The sequence below is a fragment of the Uranotaenia lowii genome, chromosome 3 (genome assembly GCF_029784155.1).
Source record: "Uranotaenia lowii strain MFRU-FL chromosome 3, ASM2978415v1, whole genome shotgun sequence".
Taxonomy (NCBI): domain Eukaryota; kingdom Metazoa; phylum Arthropoda; class Insecta; order Diptera; family Culicidae; genus Uranotaenia; species Uranotaenia lowii.
This window is the reverse complement of record NC_073693.1, coordinates 126,894,936-126,912,643: the sequence shown is the minus strand read 5'-3', so window position 1 is coordinate 126,912,643 and position 17,708 is coordinate 126,894,936. Positions and strand designations below refer to the sequence as shown.

The following is a 17,708-nucleotide window of genomic DNA, read 5'->3' as shown; positions in this document are numbered from 1 at the left end:
ATCAGCATCAGAACTAAATTTTATTTTTTAGACAACAAATGTTACCTACATTAACACGAACTTAATATGGAAGTATTTTTGCATATCTTTCAATTGGTTTTGATTCGATTGATAAAATACCAATCCGTGTCACATCCAGGCGTCATTGATTCCACGTGCTGTGTACAATTAAGCAAGAAAAAAAACACATCTAGGTTGCATATCGCCACCACGTGCAAAAGAAATATAGGTACTTGGTTGAGAAACAGGCGCCTAATTTTTAATTTTTCCAGCGATCAACAAACTATCCACTTGCGACGACGTTTGCTTGTTCATAGAGACGAAAAACATAACCTCAAAGGACAGAAAATCTCTTAATATGGATGCCATGACTTTTCAATTTCAGATTTTGGCAACAAAATCGATCGGCAAAATGTCAATCTGGGTCACATCTAGGCGTCATTCATAACCATGTGCTGTACAAATGATCAAGGAATCAAGTAGAATAAAATCACATCAAGGCTTCATATCGCCACCACGTGCATTGAAAATACGCTTGGTTGAAAAATATGCGCCTAAATATTCCCACTGATCAGTATGCTATGCCATGGTTACTTTCCTCTTGCGACGTTGGCTCGTGACGCCTCAACCATGGAGACGAAAAACAAACCGCCCAAAGGAAAAAAAATCTGGATAAAATGGATGTCATGACTTTAATTTGTTTCGAAAAAACTACAAATTTTGTATGAAAGCCCCCTTTCCCTTAAGTCGGATGGAGTTTTGACTATTACAGAAACCATCCCCGGCCTCAAAAACCCTCAGATGCCAATTTTGACGATGATCGGTTCAGTAGTTTCCGAGTCTATAGGGAACAGACAGACAGACAAACATTCATTTTTATATATATAGATTTGATTTTACTTCACTATTTTTTTATAAAGAAAATCTTAAAAAAAAACAAACGGCAAACGCATCATTTCTCATCATAACTGACAACCCGTGCAGTATATGAGAAGGCAATGCAAATCTTGCCGTGCCTAAAATATCCAAATTTGAGTCCAACTACCGTAAGATGAAAAGATGGGAATAGATATAGACCAAGAAAAATGATTATGATCACATGGGAGAACTATTCCCTTCATTCCGATAGACATCGACACTCAACCAGTATAATATTCATACGCCAGGTTGGTCTCCTGTAGTAGAATGTTAATACATGGGCCCCGGAGAGGCGCAAGATGTGGGTTCAAGTCTCACCGGGAGACAAGGCGAATTTTTTTTCGCATGTTTTTCAACATCAATTTTCCCATATCTAGTCCCTGAAATTTCATCTAAGTTGGATTCATTTCTCTACAAAAAAAGTTTCGCTGACTGAATGTTTGAGTCAAGACCCATCTTTGGGTCACAGTTTAAAAATAGAAAATCTTAAATTCCAAAAAAATAAAAAAAAAGATCTTATTTTCAAAATAAAACAAAAGAATATAAATTTTCGGTTCAAATTGGATCTTTGCAAACTGGATCCAAGTTAAAGATTTTAGTTTGATATTTGTTCTTGAAGAAACTGCAATATTAATTATTTCGAACAATCTGTAAATATGTAAATTGAATTTCCTGCAATTTCTTTAAGGGGGGGGGGGGGGGGGGGGGGGGGTAGGGTCTAACGGGTATAAAAAAAAAACACCATTTTTACGATTTTTTCTAGAGCTATCGTTCAAACAAATGTATTTAAATTTTTTGCATTATACAAAGCATTGTTAAAAGAACATTTAGTAATTTATTCGTAGAAAAATATTGAAAAATGAGCCGGTGACGGAGCACTTTCGAGGATGCCTTTTAGAAAACAGGATTTGCGGTGGACACTGTATCTCAGCACAGAATCATCTGAAGTCAAAAAATCAGAGTTTGAAGTAAAAACTACGATTTTTCACGAAAAAATCCGCCATTTTCACCTGTAAAATCTCCCCAAAGTAAAAAAAAAAAAAACAAAACGTTGGGGTCTGGTATTTTATATGTAGAAAATATGGTCCAAATTTGAAAAGAATCGGATAAGAAGTTTTCAAATGACGATGTCCACGGACTTTAAAAATGTGCTTTCGAGAAAAACGCGTTTGAAGTTTCTGGTCTTGCTTTCTTGCAGTATTAGATAGGAGGAGATAAAGGCCTATAATTTCTACCGTTTTGCTTCATTTGACTTGAAAATTTGACACAACATTCTTGAAATGTTTTACAATAAGAAAATAAAAAAATTAAAAAAATCGATTTTTTTAAAGTGTTAGACCCTACACCCACCCCCCCCCCCCCCCTTTAAGAAAAGTTACATGTTTCTTTATAATCAACTTTTCATTAAAAATCAACTCCTGTGGAATTGTGAAAAAAACTTACTTTGGTTTAATTTTTAAATCTATCTGACAATCAAGATTATGCGATCTCTTGAAATTGAAATTCTGTACCGCAATTGTAATTTTGATTGTGGAACTCATGTACGAGCTAAATCTCAATCTAGATTTTGAGCCTGAAATCTGGAAACGTAATCCAAAATATGAAAACACAAATACAATTTCGATTTTGATTATAAGGAACCAGAATCTCATTAATGAGTTAAATCTTATTTTTAAGTATTCAGATATAAATTCCTATCAATAAGTGAGAAAATTTTAAGAAACTGTGGCTGTATTCTGAACCTGATTTTGATGAACCCTTATGGTGAAGGGGGGGAGGGTTTACCCTCAAACCTCTCCTCCCTATTTCTACGGCCATAACTTAAGTAGCTGTTTTATTTATGTCAAGTACCTACAGTGCATTTTTTTTTGCACAAAATTTAACGACGGTGATTTGATAAGTATAAAACACGGATTCGAATGCAACTCGAATTTTGAAATTTGGTCCATCCCACCCCGAGATCGGGTTGATTTTGAAGTGCAGTTTTTGGAAAATGATCCAGCTTCAAGCTAAACTTAGGTAATATTAACTCAACATTTAGTTAAAACCATACAAAGAAGGCTTTGGTCACGACCTTTCCAATGAGATCAAAAGAATTGCAATATGTCATAAGATGCTTTTTTTTTTTTTTTTTTTTTTTTTTTTTTTTTTTTTTTTTTTTTTTTTTTTTTTTTTTTTACACTAAACTAAACCAAACTTTATTTCCATGATTCCATTACACTTGATTACATTATTATGTTCATAAAGCTACCAAATACATTTACTAATTGTTTCATGTTTCTCCATCTCCAATCTACAAATTGTTTCTTAAATTCATACATACTAGCTTTCGGAAATCTTTCTATCAGAAAACTCATAACATGAATTACTAGCCATTGCCCACATTTCAATCTTTTCTCTCTTTCTTCAAGGTTGCAACTCAACAGGTCTTCTGGTTTTGCACAATCGATTTTCAGTTTTATACGAAGTGTATCTTTCAACCATTCCCATATGATTTTGGAATTAGGACATACTTTAATTCTATGCTCATTATTGTCATTTGGGCCAGAACATTCATTACAAATCACATTTTGTAAACCTCCGATGTTATAGCTAAACAGTTTTTCTTTGTTTGGGACTAGGTCATTCAAAAGAAGGAACATATTTGAACGGTCTGCGCTCGGTATCCATTTCCAGTTGATGTTAAGCCAGATTTGTTTCCATTCCATTTCGGGAAATCGCTCTACAATTGATGGTTTAGTTGACCTTGCATTTATTATACTCCAATATATTTTCTTTGCAGTATCCAAGTGATCTAATTGTTTTACCAGCTTTGCATCTTCAATCCATTCTTTGGTATTACGACCTAATATTTCTGGGTGCATTATCCTCAACAAATAATCTTCATGTTCTTGGTTAACATCCGGATTATTATTAATCAGAAGGTTCCTGATAAATAAAGCTTTGGTTTTTGCTGCTGGGTCTACTAAATTTAATCCTCCGTCTTCGGTAGCCAAACACAACTGATCTCGACATGATTTAAAAATCATACCACGCCACAAAAAACAACCGATAATCGTTTTCATTTCTGCCAAGTGTCTATTAGTGGGGAGCTTGAGATATGGTCGGTCAAAATTTTCATGTTTTCAAGGTGTGATCCTAAACTTTTGGTTGGCATTGTAGGTAAGTATCTCGTTGAAATATGTTTAAGTTATTATTTTGATATTCTTCCCTGATCGGGTTATGCAACAATACAATTTTCACGATGCTGCTATTAGTTTTTTCTAACAATCAATGAACACCATCTACCCACCATTTAGCCATCTTGCTTCATTTTGTTGATAGTACATTTTTGTAGATGTAAAATGATATCATTGAACCATTTTTCTATAAACTAACGGATATTTTGTACTTAAAACGGAAATCCTTTTCCAAAATTCCGCTAATCGCATGGTCTCATTCTTCAGTGTCTTTTTTTCGACTCACAAACAAAAAAAACCCACGATCATGTAATAGATTTTTTCACCGTTTGCTGGCAGCAAAGGATTCGGCAAAGGATTGCCAAACGTCCCTCCCAGTCTAACTGTTAATCCTTTTCTAGGATTTGCGCGGCTTTTGTCGCATATTTCCGCAATTGCACTTCCTTTCAGTTCGTTGCAACACAGAGTTTGAAGGAAAAAAAACAGAAACATTAAACCCAAAACCGTCTCACAGCAGGTATCAGAAACGAAAATAATTGAGACGCATCCTTTCGCTGCTGCCTCCAAAACCCAGGTGCATCCTTTTGGTCCAGAATCCGTTCGAAACTGTGGGAACGATGGACTAGAAGCGATTTTTCTCGGGTAATTGTATCAGCTAGTGAGGCTGAAGAAAGTGTGGGAAGATTTCTAATGTTCGCTATCAAAACTGATAAATGTCCCATATAAAATTGATATAAAAATAGATAAGTCTTCGATTCCTTTCTCCTGAATCGTGAATTACAGGGTTCAAAGGGCTAAAAGGAAATAGGTTAGGTGTTGTCGTCGTCTCTCGAAACATAAAGATGAACAGCATCCACGGTTTGTCGGAGAAAGATCGAATGACCCTTCTAAATCCTTTTCGGATTTTTTCCTTTTTCTTTCGTTTTAGGTCTCAATGAAGATGTTACCGGTTCGTTGTTCTCTTAAGAAAAGCACCGGCAAAGGTTTTACAGAAGGCATTGAACTTTCTTTCGTTTTTCTTCACACGAGTCAGAGGTGTGATGGTGTATAAATAACACCTACTCGCTAGAGGTTGAAAAAAATTGTGGGATGTTCTGTGTGCCAAGGATTGTCGAAGGCTGCCGAAGAAAGTATAACTTATTACCATAACGAAGGATGTGGGAAAATTTCCCAGCTTAGCCTATGAAGCAAAAACGGCGGCCCAGCAAAAAAAGGAAGTTCTCGAGCGGCGCTTCCGAGGATTTGCTGAAAAATTTACTTTTCACTTCAGTTACAACAAGTTATCCTTCAAGGATAATGACGCCTTGGGTTTAGGATTAGCTCAGCAGGACTTTTCACTTTTTCAGTTGAGCTGAGCGTTCGAGCGAAAACAAAAGTGATAATTAGGATTTTAGAGCTCATCGTTTGGGATGATAACGCCGAGTCAAGATTTGAGACCCCTTTTCCTCAAATTTTCCAATATTCCGAAAGAAAAATCCCAAGTACATATGTGGCCGGGCTTAATCCCTCACCTTTAAAAATTCAACATCGCTCCATATGGCAGGGTGCAGGCAAAAAAAAGACGCAAAATTTCGGATGAACATGTGATTTTTTTTATTCGAACCCAACTTTTCGTGTGTACATTTGTGGGCAACTCGCATCATCACCCATCATAATTGCCCAAAAGTGTCAAAACTGTGCGTGCCAAAAGGGAAAGAAACAACAGAGAAAAAAAACAAACGAATATCCTAGAATGTTGTCCAAAAGCCGAAAAATTCCATTTCAAAGTGCCATATGTGCACACCGCAAAAAAAAATCCCGGTCCCTAGTCCTTTTTTTTTCCTCCTCTACCTTCCTAGATCGGGAGCTGTGTGTGATGATGAGTAAATATAATTGGAAAATCCTGTGTTTTTGAGGTCGTGCGCTTTCTGTTCTTCCCTTTCGTGGCGATTTTTTTTTGTTGCTTCCACTACTATCCTAGGTCATTGGACGAAATCCGGACAAATAGACGCACAGATAAGGTTTGCTGATACTGATGGAAAATGTATTGCTACTGTCTGTCGATAATAAAAAAAAAACAAATAAAATTCGGTTCATGATCGTTGGTATGTTGGGAGTTTAAAAATTTAAAGTTTAAAGTGAGTTTAAATTTGACAAAAAAATAAGGAATTTAGCTCAAAAATGGTCTTGACTTACTCTATGTTATGGAGCGAAATTTTTAAGTCACCCTGACCGCTCGACCATAGTGAAATTAACATTACGTTATTTTAAAGTGCCTACAATAATATTTATAAAGCTAGGGTAACTTGCTAGAGAAGCTAGCCGCCTCAACCTAGAGATATTGGGACTGAGCGAAGTCCGTTGGCCTAACACTGGAAAACACAAGACACAGTCCAGACAAGTACTGCTTTACTCTGGCATACAAGGAGAACACGCTACTCGAGAACGAGGAGTTGGTTTCCTATTAAGCCCACAGGCCCATGCGGCCCTCATTAGATGGGAACCGATATCCGAAAGAATAATCGTAGCCAGATTCAGAACCCGGGTTGGAAACCTTACAATGGTCCAGTGATATGCGCCGTTGCCGATTTGCAGATGAAAGAGCAGTTTTACAGTCAATTGAACAGCGTGGTTGAGAAAATTACGAAGGGGGACACTCAAATCCACTTAGGCGACTTCAACGCAAAGATTGGCTCCGATAATCAGGACTTTAAGCGCATCATGGGGCCCCACGGTCTAGGACAGATGAGCGAATATGAAGAGCTGCTGGTAGAGTTTTGTGACAACAACAACATGCTGATCGGTGGATCGCCGAACAGAAAATCAAATTGACCACATCTGCATCAGTCGAAGAGGAAGGAGCCTTCTCGATGTTCGCAACATACGAAGCGCAGACATTGCATTTGACCATCACCTCGTCCTTGGCGAGATACGACTAAGAGTTACGCGTGTCCAGCCGCGAGAGGAGAAAGTCGGATGTCGATACGACGTCCACCCAAGTAACACAGATTAAGCCAATTGACTTTTTCGAGTTTTAATATTGTTTTATGAAGACTTTTCCATGGCATCCCATTTTTAAACCAGTTTTGTTTTAACATAGGACATGCTTCATTGCTCGTGTTTTTTGAAAGAGCCCTGAAAGTTTTGTTAATAATCAAATAAAACACTATCTTAAGAATATTTGTAGTTCATTTAACGACAGTATTGAATCCAAAGCAGATGGAGTTGAATCCTGAAGACAAAGTTCTCAGAAAAAGCTAATATTCAACGCCGAATAAAGTACTTGTTTTAAAAATCAATCTCTGTCTCTCACTGCGAAGTTAATCTATATTTACGTCATTCAATCCAGAGTTTATTCTTTCTGGATAAACTACCCTTGGAAATTTTAAGAAGACTTCAGCCACCGGATTCTCCTCTGCAAAGACGGAGAAATGGAGCCTCATCACAAACGAAAAAGCTCATTCTAAGCTTTTATCAGCCTCAACAAGTTTCAGATGATAGATATAGTCTCTTATGTCTCAGGTCTCAAATCTCATGTCTCTTGTCTCATGTCTTATGTCTCAGGTCTCAGGTCTCAAGTCTTATGTTTTGTCTCAAGTCTGAGGTCTTGATTTTCTTTGAGACGCGCTTATATATTTATGCTAGTATATATTTCACAGGAACTCTGAGGTTGCAGGAAGTCTCATGGTAAAATATGTTGAAAATGAAAATAAAAATACTTTTTAAATAATTTAAATGAAATCTTCATCAATCACTAAATGCTTGGGAGAGTAAGTGATAAAAACGAGAAAAAAACACGAAACAGAAATCATCCACTGGAAAATTCCTATCAGATTCCCTGACGTAGTTTTAAAAGAGCTGTGGGTAGTCTTAAGAAAGCTCTGAAGACACATTCCACCGTGACGTGAAATCGCTTTTCCGGACTTTCCTGCACTGTTATCATTCTAGAAGTCAACCAATTTATCTGAAAATGAAAAAAATTGTAGCAAACGGTCGCAAACTGAATTTTTTTCAAAATTTATTTAATTTGGTCATTTTTAAATTTAAGTTGTTTTTGTTGTGATTAATTACTTTTGTGACGTGAATTCACGCTAGAATTAAGCATTTCGGACTTTAGTACATACATCTTTGATTTCCTGTTCTCTCTGTGGAAGTTGAATATCGGTGTCTTCGAATGAGTTGTAGAAAAAACAAATACCCACAATTTGAAGTACGGAACTCCTCGATTGAACAACAACGAACAAAGTTATGCTTATTTGAAGTTGTGACGTGAATTCACTCAGTTCACACAGAACAGGGTAGTTGACTGAATTCACGTCACGAAATATAAAGTTATACTGTGGTTTTACTGAACCATTCTTTGGAGTCTTCAAATTTTATGTACACTTTCAAAAACGATATTTTGTTGTTCCGACTTTTACAATCATATATTTTCGGTATCTGCACCGAACTTTTTCCTTATTTTGATTGGCACTTGAATAGCAACAAATTGAGGGATCATATGTTAAAATTACTACTGTCTTCGTTTAAAGATTCACAAAAAAAAACAAAATTATTTTTTTTTTGAATCTTTTAGTATAAAAATAATGAACTTATTAAAAAATCAACTAAATTATACTCGATTTGTAAAAATCCGACCATCTGGAGGTTCAAAACAGCTTTCAGAGGCATTTTTCATGTAAAATTTAACAAAAAAAAATCAAATTTTGTGACGTGAATTCACTCATTCGCGCTATTGTAATTCAGCTCGATTTCAATCGATTTCTATAAATTTAAGAGTTTAAGAACCGTCTTATCATTTTCAAAGAAAATCTCATTTTTTTTTAATTCAAAAAAGTCAGAATTTTCTCGTAAAATTAAAAACTTCCCTTTTTTTGTGACGTGAATTCACTCATTTGCGACTGTTTTTGTTCGCTTTTCAAATCAACTACATTGGATATAAAAAAATTATTTTTTCTACAAAATGAGGCCGTGTTTTTTGGCTTCTTAACATACTAAAACTATTTCTAAAAAAAAATCATCCATTTATTAAAATTAATGATTTTGGAAAAGTTGTCAAAAACACCACTTTTTTCAACAAAAAAAAACTGTTTTTCAAAATCATCTAAAACATGTGTAAAAAAAACTTTTTTCTCTTTTTTCTGTTGGTTTTGTGGGATTTAAATTATCAAAATTATAGAAAATTTTGAGATTTTTTGATACGCGAACGGATAAAAATCACTTTTGAGCGGTACAAGCGCGTGGAATGTGTCTGAAGCGTTTCTTAAAGCTATGTTTATAAGGTCCAAAAAAACTACTCTGTTCGATGTTTTATTATAGCTTATAGAACTTGCTTTAAAGACGTTAACAGTCCATGTGTTAGCTTTAATGTAGTTGTTCTAAAACATAGAATGTGCTTTGGCTTTTGAAGTAGCTTTAGGAAATATTCTTAAGCGAACTGTGAAGGTTGGCGTAAAACTTAAATTGTTACTTGGGCGAATTTTTGTTCTAAGTGTCGTGTTAGTAACATCAGTGTTTACACCATTTACACTATGAACGGAGAAAGTAATGCAAATCGGAAGAAATTTCACATGAGAAGAAATCAAGAATAGAAGTAATGAATTTCTTCGATAATGTTGAATGTATTTCCTCTTTTGAATATTTCTGGGGTGGTAACATTCAATTTAAAAAAAATTAAAAATGGGTTCATGATCGTTTGTTTGTTGTTTTACAGTTTTTTCTTGTGAATTTGAATTTGACAGTTATATTACCAAAATAGTCCAAAAAATTACCCGATTCACTCTTTTTGCGGAGCGTAATTTTTAAGTTAACACTCGACGACATTAAAATTAACGTAACGTAATTTTGCAGAGCCTTCAAAAATATTTGTATACATTTACTTTAAAAATCAGAACGAAATGAATTATTGAAATCGTACAAAGTATGTTTTGAAAATTGTAGTGTATTAGCTACAGCACACGAAAAAAATAGCTCATTCCAAAGTTTACTATCAAATAGAGCAGATCGTAGTTTTGAATCCCTCGTATTTTTAATTGATGATACACAGCAAAAAAAAAAAAAGAAAAAAAACTATAAAGAAAAACAAACTCTGATAAGGGGTCAAATCTTTTCATTTGATGCCCAAAGCCAAAGTGGTATAAGTGCACAGAAGGTTATTTCGATTAAATACGTTTTAAAGTTGATGTATTCGGTCATTTACATTTCTCAAAAGGTTGTTTTTGTCTTTGGAACGTAAAAGTATGTAATTGAAATCCATGAATGACATCTTACTGGCAAAATAAACAAATATGGACTTGGAGGAATAGCTCACGATGTTATCAGAGGTTATCTCGAAAACAGAAAACAATTTGTTGTAGTTGAAGTACTCCTAGTGAACTAAGGAATATAAGCGTAGGCGTTCCACAAGGCAGTAACATTGGGCCATTACTCTTCTTTCTTTATTTAAATGACATATTTAAACTTCCACTAATTGGCACAGCTGGTTTTCGCTGATGATACAGCTCTGTTCTATTCAGGAAAATCTGCAAGTTCTATTATAGATTACTTGGAGAAAGATTTAAAACTGCTATCAACATATTTCAACAGCAATTTACTCTCATTAAATTACGCTAAAAATAAATATATGTTGTTTTGCCACACAGGGACCCATATATGAATCAGTTTATCATACGAGAAGAACAAAGCTTCAAATACTTAGGTATTTATTTAGACAATACTCTTTCGTGGAAAAGCCATATACAAAATTTAGAAAAAAGCATTTCACCTCTCTGTGGAGTTCTCTGAAGATTAAAACACTTTGTTCCTCAACATGTTCTGTTGAAATTTTTCCATGCATCCATTCACTCAGTATTACACTATCTCATATCAATTTGGGGACAGGCTTCCCATGCTATACCCAATTAAACTCATTTACTCTTCTAGTTCTCATAGCATTTTACCTTTAGTAGAACTTAGTGATTTCGAAACCATAATGTATGTTTTGGATAATCTGCACTCATCAAATATCATTCAAAACTTAAACTTTACTACTGGAGTACACACAATACACGCCGTTGGAATTATTTGCAACGTTGTCGGTCGATAACTACCTTAGGACAGAGAAGAATTTCCTTCATTGGACCAACAAAATACAACAACTTACCCAATGAATTAAAAGAAATAAATAGTCGCTCAGCTTTCAAAACAAAATTGCTTCAAATATTTAAAGAAAAACTTAGACGATAAAATAAGTCGAACAAAGCTAGTCTTAAGAGTTTTTTTTTATTGAAGCGTTATTCCTTTGTAAATTTTAGTTTTGATTGAGAATGTTTTGAATATTTTTGTAAAATTTGTATAATCTCTATGCATTGAGATGAATCTCTTTCAATTGAGATTATCACATTTGTAAGTAAGTTTAATTCGTATCGTCACATTTCCTCGCACTATATTATAAACATTTTGAGTTCTCAGCATGAGTAAAGTTTTGCTCGCCTTTTTAGTTTAATATTTCTTTGTTCAATTGCTGCCAGGCGTGCTGAGAACAGTAGCGTCCATTATCAGTAGTGTGGGGTTGTGTGGTGGGTTGCTACAAAAACAAAACAAAAAATTGAAAATATAAAAATCTAAAAATATACAGACCCCGTTCGTTTTTGGCAACATTCGATTATGGCAACATTCGATTTTGGCAACATTCGATTTTGGCAACATCCGATTTTGGCACATGTGTCAAAATCGAACGGTTTTTAGAAGCGACATTACCTTTTAGTTTTCTCTATAACAGGACCAATATAATTAAAACAAATATCAAAAAACGTTTTTACGTTCAGAAATGGTGATTGAATACAACAACAAAATCAAAAGTTTTTTAAAAATTTATAAAGTACTCAAAAATAACAAAAAGATGAAAAATTTAAAAAAAATCAAAAACAAATACAAACAAAAGACTAAAAATGTCAAAACCACCTCAAAAATGATGAAGAATGACAAAAACAGCAAAAATGACAAAAAAATACAAAGATTATAAACAAATTAAAAGCAGTGCAAAATGCATCAAAAACCTGAGAAAAAAAAATTATAAAAAATCTAAAAATGGTCGGAAATTGACTTAAAATAACGTTAATCATAATAATAATAGTTATTTTGTAAAAATAAGAAAAAAATGTTTCAGATAAAAAACCGTTCGATTTTGGCAACATTCGATTTTGGCAACACAAAATATTCGGGCATGTTGCCAAAAACGAACGGGGTCTGTATTGTATATATCATCTATACATAAATAAACAGTTGTTATTGTATTTTGTATACCTGATTTTAATTCTGTTAAAATAATTGAAATCCTTCAGCTGACCTGTAGAACACACATTACGTGAAGCTTAAACAAATCGATTCATCTCGTTAAAAACGCTCGAAACACTTTCGTGTAGGTTACTCATTGTTTTCGGGTGCTGAAAAGTCAATCACCATAAAGCACCCCGAACGGAAACAGACAAAAACCTCTCCAAAACACTCGAGCCACACATCACCCTCATCATCATCATCGTCATTTCTCAGCAGCAATTGTAGATAGCTGAATGAAGAGTGTGGAACCCCCCGGCTGGGAGAACGAGAACTCAGCAACCAACAACCAAGCCAAGCTCATCCAAAGTGGGTTGCTATACCTAAAGGAAAATAACCAGGAGAAGTACAAAGTTCCTTCATTCGTTTTGTATCAAGGACCCCCCACTGCATGCATCAGCACCTTCCACAAACACCGGTTGGCGGTTGATCCACTCATCCAGCCAGACCCTTCAGGATTGGACGGATCGGACTCCCTCACCAAGCATTGAATCACTCTCAATGAATTTTGGGTGGAAGGAAGGGCCTGAGGAGAGAACTTGAAAGACTTGAACCAACTGACTTAACAGCAGCTAAGATTCCAACCTGTCTGGGCTGGGCCACAAGCAGAGATTTCTGCTGACTAATCGTTGTAATAAATCCTATTGTCTGTCTGCTGTAGTTGCGAGTGTTTGTGCGCGCCTTGTCGAAGATCGTTCCTTTCTCGGGGTTGTGGGATGCTTCTTGTTGCTGGATCTGATGGGTTCTGCAGAGCCGTTTTTTTTTCACTCAACATCTTTCTCTGGCTCCTCATCCTCACAACTCCGAAACGTTTTATTTATTTACCTTGCTCTCTATATAGGCATGTCGAGTGGTTTCGGTTTTAGGCGCACAGTAGCTGTGAGCTGTCGATGATGGTGCGATTCTCAAGTGATTTCCTCGTCCAGAGGTTTCCATTATTGTGTTTTTTTTCTCGATTTTTACTTCAGCATGCTATTTTTCAAGTACAGAACAGCAGCAGCAGCATTGAGAGCCTTGCTTGAAGAGCAAATATACCTTCAACGGGAGCTAAGATTATTTAACTTCAATGATTGTTACATAACAGCTTATTGATAAAAGCTTATTGATAAAAATTATCATTATGTCGTAGTTTACTAAATAAGTTTTCAAAGAATGTTTCGATACTTATAAATAAATGAAAAAATAACCGTCATTTCAAAAATCGTGTAGTGTTCAACCAAATTTTGGCTGCGTCCTGTTGTTTACATCCAAGTGAAGTAAGCGTTGTCATTTTTGTCGTTTTACGCAAAGAAATCTGAAAGTGCGTGGCCTTACTCCTAAGCAAAGATTATGGATTGTGTAGAAATGGGGCTCTATTAGTGGCCTTTCAATCAGAAAACTAGCTAAGGAAGAAGGTTCAAGTGTCGGAGCAGTTCAATCCGCGTTGAGGAAGTATGGAGAACAGTGTATTTTCGCGGATTCCCCTGACCTTACAATGGACAAGAAGATCAAGGATTACTACAAACGGCACCCTTCGGCTTCAGAACGGGAAATGGCCCAGAAACTAAGCACCTACACACTTCATCTTTTCTCCTGTGGTTCGCAATGGTTGTCTCCTGTATTTTACAGGTTGTTTTGAAATAGTTCTGAGCGCTCAAGATGGTTTCTGTCCGAAATTTGTAGTAATTTCCGAAATCGATTTGTTGCCTACTCTTCCAAATTAATCCCAAATTTTCTTTTTTTATTTCAAAAACAAAATACGATTTTCGAAACTGAATTATTTATTTCACATAGTTTTTATCGTTCTACACTGTGTAGTGCACTCGACATTATCACTCGAATTCACTTAAATTGTGTAATGACTACCCGTTAAATCGATGAAAATCTCGGCTGGCATCTGCTTGGCCGGAAGGTGTTGTTGTTACTTGCGCTTGGTGGGGCCTTTTCCTTGTTAAAGGGGTGCTAATTGTGTTGATTCGAACTTTCGCATGCATCGGGCTACCATCATTCTGTTCTTTCCATCCCAAGAGAAAAAATATACATCTCTGCAACGCTTTGACGTCGGAATCGTCTGACGAACATTAATTTTTTTTAAAAATAATATATTAAAATAACAATTCAGCTATACTCTTAGGGTGGTTTACGAGAGATATCTGATCGGCTTCCTCATCCGCTTCTTACTCGCGAAGAAAATCGTCATTTCCGGTAGCTTAAATGTGCACCCGGTTACTTTAAGGCATCCGCAGGCACAAAGGAACATCTTTAAGTGCTGTCGAAAAAAAAGAAAAGTTATTGGTTTCATCGAATATTGCAAATTTAAATGTTACCACGCTTTAACAACAAATAAGGTCACCTCTTTTGTAGCGCAAGTTCCTCTTTTGGCTACGATTCCTTCTCCGGTCATCTTCCGTTTTTGGAAACCCTTGCAGGTTGTTCTTTCCGACCAATTGAGGATGGGGTTAGTGTCCACTCGAAGGGATGTTTTTCCCTGCTGATCTTATTTTTGCGGCGAGTGTTGTAGCAGTCGTCTGAGCAAGAAAAGAAGTTCAAATTATGTGCAAAATTTAATCAAAAAGTAAAATTGGGTATATTTACCTTCTGTATCTCTTATCACCTTTTTCTTGGTTTACAGATTGGCCGGCCTGGTTATCCTTGAATGATTTACTTGCGTAATTTGCTGATTAGTTTATTGTTTTTTTTTTATCTTTTTGCGTTGGCACTTGGCATTAGCACCTCCCGCACATCCCGTGGATTTTTTGCGACGGGTTTAGATCCGTTGAGAACGTTTTTTCTATCATTCGAGCCGGTGGTTGAATGGTACTGAAACCTAAAAAACCGAAAAAATGCAAAATACCAAACTAAATATTCACTGTAGTAAGAATATTTCAATTACATACTTACAGCACCACATTGTGAGAATTTCTTTGGACTTCTCGAAGCAGAATTCCGCCCATTTCGGAGTTGCTTTAGTTTCTACTGCCGTTTGCTTTGATTGTCTTCTGGTTCTATTAGTTCCAAACTTTATACAAGAATTAAATTTCATAGAATCGGGTATCGTTTTCCGCTGGTTTTTCGAAGTAATAAGTAACACTTCCAGGTTGCTACGACGTCCATTTCCGAGCACTTGACCCTCTCATAAATTCGGAAACTAACCTCAAACAAAATCTTCATTGCAGTTGTCACACGATAGAATGAGATAAACAACAGTTGTTTACTCACACATAGGTAAGGAACGCGCGAAACCAGATGAACCTTGCGTGATACAGATGAAAACTGTTCTGAGTACAGGACGATTGTTCGAATACCTGTGACTTCGTTAACCTTTCATTCCGAATTTCAGGAAATTAGGAACGTCACGAAATTCGGACGGGTAACCTTTCGAATTTCGTGTATATGAAGCATTTTTCCTGTGATTGGGAGGATCATGGTCCCGAGCGGAAAAATGCAATCTTAGTGTGTAAGGCTCGAAAACACTACGACTAATTTCTGACCAAAAAATCATGTTGCGTTATCATGGAGGTTGAAACCTACAATACACTCGACTATAGGCATCAGCAAAAGCCATTACCATGGCAATTTGACACTCCTCGCTGAAAACCGCTATATCTCTCTTGTTTCTGGCCCAAAACCTCGTGGTATAACTCAAATAAAAATTTCCAGTTATTATTTAGCTACAACATCTCAGTTTTCCGGGGTAACATTGATCAGCGCACTATGAGGTTTGAGGCGGTAAGAATGAATGAAAGAGTTATCGTCAAATAAAACTGAAAATATCACGCAAATGGGTAATATTTACCCATTAATGAGTATAAATTTAACAAAATTGTTGCTGATTTGTCATAATAATATTTCCTTATAATTGATCAATCATTTCACTTATTTTTCTCTTGAGTTTCATGAAACGTTTTGATTATATTTATCATTAAATTATCAATTAGTCAAATAAACGGCTTTTAAAACAAAAAAAAGAAGAGTCGAAAAGCTCTTTTTGGAAAAACCATGTTCAAAGAGTTTATCGGTTTTCTATATAATTTGGAAAAGTATGTCTCAATCTACTCTAACTAAATTAAAAAAAAGATCTGAAAATCTCTTTGAAGAGATATACGCCAAAAGGGCAAAAGTGTATTAAAACTAATTTCGAGAAAACACGCTTTAAAATTGTTGTGTTTGACCATTTTCCATACATTTTTCGAACATTTGCAGTTTACTTTCGAACTTGAAAGTATGAGAGTGTAATTTTAAAAATCTCTTAAATTTAACATTGAGAATCGTTTAGCATTATTCACTAAAAATCGATCATTTTTGCACTTATACCTATTTGGCTCTGAGTGCCTCATTTAATTGTAAAATAACGATTTTTTTCAATTTGTTATTGTTTACTGAGCTTTTACATGATATTTTTATATTATATTATATTATATTATATGGTATATTTATGAAAATAAACCAAATCCATATATATTTTATTGGCATCTTGCACTGTATTTTTGAACATCAATAATGAAAAATGAGACAGAATTTACAGTTGGGTAGTAAAATTCAACTAGAACAGGTTTTATACTGAAAAATCTCTTAGAAAAACGGCTTTATAAAGCAAAATTTGGACTTTAAAAAAGTGCAATGATTAAAAAAAAACACTCAAATTTATATTCATCCTGTTCATGAAAAGCTTTAAAATTCACTTGTCAAGTCAAGATATTGAAAAATTCGGAAAGAGTTGGATTGAGTTGAGGTTGAGGTCCGTACTTTGAAAAATCAATATTATTTATTATTTAACGCTACTTTTTTCAGTAATACCATTCTGTGTTTTTTTAATTTCCCTATTAATTTTTTCTAAGGAAAACAGTGAACTTGAAAACTTTGGAAAATAGACAATCATTTTTATTATACTTTGGGATCATAATATTAACTTTATGTTCATTGTGGTCACGTCATTTGACATTTCTGGAATGAATAAACCGATGAGATTTTAAATGCCTTGAAAAGGTTGACGTACATACATAAGTTGGAAGGGATAATTAATTTCGTATTGCGTAATATTTTTACTATTTTTCAAATGGAGTAAAATTTGTAAAAATATTCAAGTAACAAAAACGACTTATTAAGATTAATCTACGCTAAGGTTGCCACAATGTTTTTAGCACGTATTCGGGGCGAAAAAATCCGGAATATTTTCACTTAAAAACCTGGCAAAATCAGGAAAAATGATTTCAAAATTGTCGACCAAAACTCCAGGCAATATCAATAGCAAATCAATTGCAAAAAAAAAACTTGAAAAAAATTGTCCATCAAAAGTTATCAGCAGATTTTATATCATATTTCAGGCGTCCACAATTCCTT

At 35.1% G+C, this 17,708-nt stretch overlaps 1 long non-coding RNA gene across 1 annotated transcript; it reads right to left on the bottom strand.

Moving 5' to 3' along the window:
• Window positions 1–14,505: 14,505 nt before the first annotated feature.
• LOC129757338 (uncharacterized) lies at window positions 14,506–15,822 on the bottom strand. Its single transcript, XR_008739675.1, has 4 exons — window positions 15,266–15,822; window positions 14,964–15,195; window positions 14,722–14,896; window positions 14,506–14,637 (listed from the first exon to the last, which is right to left on the bottom strand). It is a non-coding gene; the product is annotated as an uncharacterized LOC129757338 (long non-coding RNA).
• Between the last annotated feature and the right edge of the window lie 1,886 nt (window positions 15,823–17,708).